Source organism: Pomacea canaliculata, linkage group LG9 (genome assembly GCF_003073045.1).
Source record: "Pomacea canaliculata isolate SZHN2017 linkage group LG9, ASM307304v1, whole genome shotgun sequence".
In the NCBI taxonomy this organism is placed as follows: Eukaryota; Metazoa; Mollusca; class Gastropoda; order Architaenioglossa; family Ampullariidae; genus Pomacea; species Pomacea canaliculata.
In genome coordinates, this window is record NC_037598.1 from 24238395 (window position 1) to 24244792 (window position 6398).

The window sequence follows — 6398 nt, forward strand, 5'->3', positions numbered from 1 at the left end:
GCGTGCGGCGCAACCATTTGGCATTCTGACAGTTTGATTTGCTCACAACTTCAGTGCTTCCAGGCTCCTGTTAATGTGGTTTGTTGAAAGGGTACACTTTAATTATTACTCTACATTTGTTTCTTCTTTGTTTTTGTTATTGTAATCTTTTTTTATTTCGATATTTGGCTGGAGTTGGACCGACAAGTCTTCTTATTTCGTTTGGTTTATTTTACAGCCATTGCCATTACTTTTTTGTATCATTGTCAACCTTCAATTCATTTAATTGTTTGTTTGTTTTTGTTTTGTTTGTATTTGTGGTGTATAGTACCTTCAAGATGCATTGTCTCCTTCATTTGAAGATTGGCTGCTTTCCTGTGTAGCCAGACATCGTAGTCTCCCAAAGGCCAGTGTCGGAGTGATTGCTGTGTGTCTTGTGTCCCAGTCGCCAGCAGAGACTGCCCCACCATGGCGGAGATTGCAGACGTCCACCTCATATTAACTCTGGCCCCTCCGGAAGGATCGGTGATCACCCTTATAATCCCAGTCTACCAACTCCCAGCAATTTTCTCTCCGCACACTTCCAGCACCCCGTGGAGTTATTTGAAAACTTTTGACTCTTTTTCTCTAATATCGTCCGCCCATCTCCCAGGAAGAAAACAGTTTTTCTGTCTTGAAGTTGTTGTAATCTTGTCGGACATCGTGACAAGTTTGTATTAAGGGATGGACGGACTGGGAAATGTACATTTGTTATGTCAACATCCGAGTGTACCAGTATGATTGCATGATCACATCACCGCGTATGTCCAATAACTGAACTGATATATGTTTATTAAAACTGTTTCTGGAATTCTGTATGTTGGTGAGGTTGATGGACTCTCCGACAGTCACTTTTATAAACACGAGCACTTTAATATAACAATATTAACCAACAAGATTTAGAATTTTTTCAGAACAGGAAGCGAAAGAAAGCACACATACACGCTAAGATGAACAAGGTAGAAAAATTTCGAGAAAAGATAACGACGGTTTGCCTCAACAGTTTTTGTAAAATAATTGCTGAACAACAGTTAGAAGGTCAAAGGTCACACAGTTTGAAACTATGTCTATATATTTAAAATTTAATTGTTCTAAAACAAAATGTACGGGACAACAATTTGTAGAACTTCTGAAATAACCGTCGCTTTAGAAAGATTAATCTGGTGTATCATCTGTAATTTCATCATGTAACTCGTGTCACAACAATTTTATTGTTTCCAATTCCTACAAAGTTCAGAAGACTTCAAATGTTATCTTCCTCACACAAAGTGCCGGAGTCAGGAGACATCCTGCTTAATGTAGTCAAGGGGGTGACAGTCATGTGATGACCCCACGTGATTACCTAATGACAGTTGAGGTATGGACATATGTTGCCCAATACCAGCATGATGTGTGTCCCTGGTAATGTGGATGGAAGTGATGTGTGCGTCTCCCGTCTTGTCGCCGTTGTTATCAGCTCGAGAGGCGCTGCAGCGGTTTCCGGACCTGGCTCGAGAGGATATTAAAAGTTCGTTTTGAGAGCCATTGGAGCGGATTCTGATCGGGGCAGAAAGCCACACAAGAACCGGTTCGAGGCTGTCGAGGGTCCTCGACTTTTGCAGACGACCCTTCCTGTCTGCTGCTCAGGAAATGCAGCGACAGCGCTGAGTGGCAAAAACAGGAAGAGAGGGCGAAAAGCAGAAACAGACAATTCTTTTTGCCGGCAAGTGTACACGATCTACATACATACCTACAACCGAACGCACACACACACATGCACACGCACACACATTCACTCCTTTATTTACCCTCCACCTCCATCCTCTCCAGAGTGAGAATGGGAGGACAGATTGAAATATAAAGGAAGAAGAGGGACATCAGTCACTCGGAGACAGTCTCTGAAAAACTAAACTTTTCACTCTCTATTCAAGAAGATACGAACTACATATCTATTCTGTCGGGTGATGAATAACTGAAGTGGTGACAGAAGAAGCAAACAGTTTACAGACTGGAGACATTGTCTTCCTGGACCACAGAAACTGCGATCATCAGAAGGGAAATTTCAAGACAAATCTGGAAAAAACCCAACAATCAAAGACAGTTATAAAAAGATGCTCACACTTCTATTCAGCCATACAGTCATACCAATCAAGAAAAATATATTTTCGTTTATTTGTTCGCTTATCTGTTTTTATTTTATATTTTAAAAAATGCAGTGTTGAATCTTTGCACGCAACCACTCCTCTCTCCTAACATAACGGGTACAAAAAAAAAAAGGGACTGAAGGACCTGGACATGAAAGACGAAAGCATCGGGACATCTGTGTGTCGGGAGGTTAGCAGGTTTATAAACAAAGCTGGAGGGATTTTCGCGTGACAGGCACATCGTATTCGTTATAATCTTTCACCACCCTCGTCCTGGATGCCGCCTATAACTGGGTGGGGAGGGAGATAGAGAGAGGGAAGAGGGTTGCTGCGGCCCACGAAGGACGACAACCCTGACTTAATTGCTGCTACGAAAAAGAGGCTGGCTGTCCTTGTGTCGCCAGCACTCCGCTCACCCTATCACCTCACGCGCCAGCACGAGACCTGAAGGGGAAGCGCGGCTGATGAATGCACAGCTGACTGAACAAGACACGCACCCATAGGGCGCCAGGGGAGACTACGACTTCCTCCGGTCTCCCTCCCAGAACGTGCGCGGTGCCCCTTGCGCGTGCGAGTGGGGGCAGGGGAGGTCTTTAAAAACGGGGCAGAAGGCGGGTGGTAAATCTACAGTAAATGTCGAGGGGCTTACACCCTGCAGCTGCTTGAGAGGCTTACAGCCTGCAGCTGCCTGTAAGCGTACCTAACTTTCTTCTGCGCATGCGTCGCACGCACTCAGGCGTGACATTCGACCTGACGTCGCGTTATGTAACAAGGAGAGACGCAGTGATGGCGCTCATGGTCTCCCCTATCGAGCCGCCTGGCGGCCATGCACTATATTTCTTTTGAATGTTTGTGGTTGATGCACAGAAAGAAAACAAATTGGTCAGGAGGAAATAGTGGAGGGAATACAATGGGGGAGCCCTGGCTCAAGGTGCTCGTAGGTTTGTCTATACAATGTGTGACATGGATATACATCTAGTCGCGTATGTGTGAGTACATGTGTCTATTCAGAGTCATGATTTGACAGAAAACCAGAGAAAAGAAAACAATACCAGTGAAGATGTTTTGCATGTTCTCCAGCTTGGAGTTTTAGAGTCGTTAATGTAAGTCGTAGTAATGACAATATTGAAAAAAATGATAACGCGATAAAAAAACAAGAGCGGCAGGAGGGAGGCGAACGCTTAGAAGTCACATTTTTACACTGAAAACAGCGTATGCCAGTTACAAAAAGTCTTCAGCCGTTCACATTGATTTTCCCATATCCAAATTAATCCTTACTAGCGCACACAATAACAGGGAAGGAAAACACAAAGATAAAAAAAGAAAAAAAATGGAGAAGAAAGTAAAAAAATGTAGAAAATGGATGTAAAACAGAAAAAAAGGAAAGAACGAATGATAAGTGATACTAAAAACTAACAAAAGAAAGGAAGTAAAAAAGAAATTTGGATGGATGGAGAACAAAAAGACTATTTCTTTAGTCGGTATGCCAAATGGAGCTCAAAATGTGGCATCAGTCGAGCAGGATTTTCTAGCGACTTCATCTAGTAAAAGAATTCCTCTTCCTTCTGACATAAAAAGAGACTTTGTGCTCCATCCTACATCATCTCGCCGAGCAGCAGCAGCCGGTGGGGAGCATTTAGTTGTCAAAGGGAGAGAACCATTTCAGCAAAATGCATTTGGCAGCAAAGCATGGACTCATTATGACTCATTATGACACAAACCCACCTCAGAGTCCAGGCATGGGGCTGGAGATGACTGCCACCTCCCCTTTCCCCTCCACCACAAATAGCTGCATGTCCACGTCTCCATGACAGTCGCAACAGAACTGCTGACAGGGCGAAATCATAAGAAACTCGCGGAATAAAAGAAACTCGGTAATCAGCTGTATTATGTATTCAGCTCCCATAAGAACCCGACCACTGTCTTCTCCATTTCTTTGACATTTTTCACGCTCACTGCCTCCCCGCTTCACAGTTCTTTGATTTTCTTTTGTTTTTGTGTGGATGTTTTTTCTGGTTTTGTTTTCAAGGAGGGTTTGCGAGAGAAATGTATCAATTATATTAACATGAACAGTTGAATTAAATTTTAAAAAGTTGAACTAAATAGAAAATCTCAGTTTTGTAGATATTCTTTAAATTTTCAAGACAAAGACAAAAGTATCGGGAAAAAGTTTCTATTGTGCCTCGAAAAAGACACAAAATGATATTGGAATTTAAAAGAAATATTAACAAATGAAGGAAGGGAAAAAGTGGAACAACGGGGGAAATGATGTAAGGATGGCAACATTGTCATCCGCTTTTGTGTCTTCTTTGAAAAATTGTCTTCCTCTTTGCCGTGTCTGTTAGAACATTTGTATTTCAGCTACTAATATAAGCTTTCGCTTTTCTTTTAGTTACAATGATAAGCTTTTTATTTTATTTACTTTTAAACTTATTTCTTTACTTACATTTCAGTTATTATCATAAACCTCCCTTCCAAATAACCAAAATCTTTTGCTCTTCTTACTGCTGACTAGTCATTGCCCTAACTCTTATAAAAGGAGACAAAAAACTGCATTTACCTTTTTTTTCTTTCTTGATGTTTTATCTCGAGAATCCTTATTCTTAATGTAGACATGAAACTGAACAACATGAACATATTAATATTCCTTAATACTAGTGGCACAACAGCGGTATCTTCTAGAAACTTCTTTTGATCTTGGCTTATGGATTGTGGGATTGTTAGCCGTTGTCAGGTCTGAGAGCACGTTCTGCTGAGATGACAAGAAAATAGGAAAACGCATAAAATAAACACAACAACAAACCATTTCAATCAGTTTGATTATCTTGTCGCAAAAGTCAAAAAACATCGGACGGGCTTCCGAAGAAACTTCCTTCGAGGATTTTAAAGTCAGTTTGTTTCGTCATCTTGTCCATCCACGCTTATAATGCAGATAATTCTAGATGAAGGATAATCACTAGCTGTAATCATTGCCATTTTCCTCGTCGTCCAAGCTTGTTTTTCTGTCGGAATACTTTTATAAAAATTGGCCTTGATTGATTCCAACTTCCTAGGCTTTGGTGAAAATTTAGGCTTATTCTTTGAAGCTAACTAGTATGATCCCCTTCTTTATTTGCCAATTTCCTACCTGCATGTCAAGCTGGCTGGAATGTCAGCTTCCAATGTGATCATCATCCAAAGTAACATAAAAGGATGAAAAAAAAATAAATCCTAGGCAAGTTTTAGCCAAAAGCAGCCTTGTTTTGTGAAAACTATTGGCAAGCCGAACTTCTTCCGCAAAGGGCAAGAACGCTAATGCTTCCACCAACTGCCAAGGTCGGTTATCTGTCTGATTCATTTGGATTTACGTTTCTTTTCCTGCTCTGGCGTCTTCTCGGAAGAATCGCAAGATAAATGAAGAAGGGAGGCTAGAAAATCGAGGTACTGTAGGATTTGTGCTGCTTCGCGGACCGCAAGATCAAAGAAGGCCTTAATGTGTGCAGACTGGTAATAAATTTCCACCAAAAGCCTGCTTTTGGATCAAAGCTGGATTCTAGAAGCTTCTCAATGCAAGACTTCGCTTTTTCCCCTCAGCTTTTTCGAGACTTTTGTTGCTGTCCTTATCCACGTGACTTTTATAGAGTGCCAACGGGTTTTTAACGGCGTCGCGGGGGTTGGGCCACCTTCACGTACTCACGTAGACCAGCGAGACAGGGACCGACTAACGGTTCTCGAAGATGTTTAAATGTGATGGGGAAAATCATTTCAGGTTTGACATCTGATGACCTTTTCCATGAAGCCGTCGACATCTCACTCCATCTTTTATTAAACTGTAACATTGGCAACATCAAGCGACAACAGTCAACAAAAAAACAACGAAACAATCACAAGCTAGAAAATTGTCACCTGATGTACAATATGGAGAAAGCGAGAACATGTTTCAGGGCAAGACATGACAATGACAAGAGCAAAACACAAGGACATATGACTATTGACAAACCTGGCAAACGAGGAGGTGACAAATGACAGATGATAACTCTCTTATTTTGCTTAAACAAACTTTTCTCAAGAAAGAACTAACCCAACACCGTTCTTGAAGAGAAGGACAGTCTTAGAGTGTCATGTCGGGTGACATGGAGCAAACCCGACCTGTTTCTACCCATTGACGACTGCGAAAAGGGGTTTTCTGTGTTTTCTTAGGGTGGCAGCTTCGTTCCGTCCCAAGTCATTGGTTTCGCCAAGATTCCTGTCTCCCATACGCACGCAGACCCGACTCCA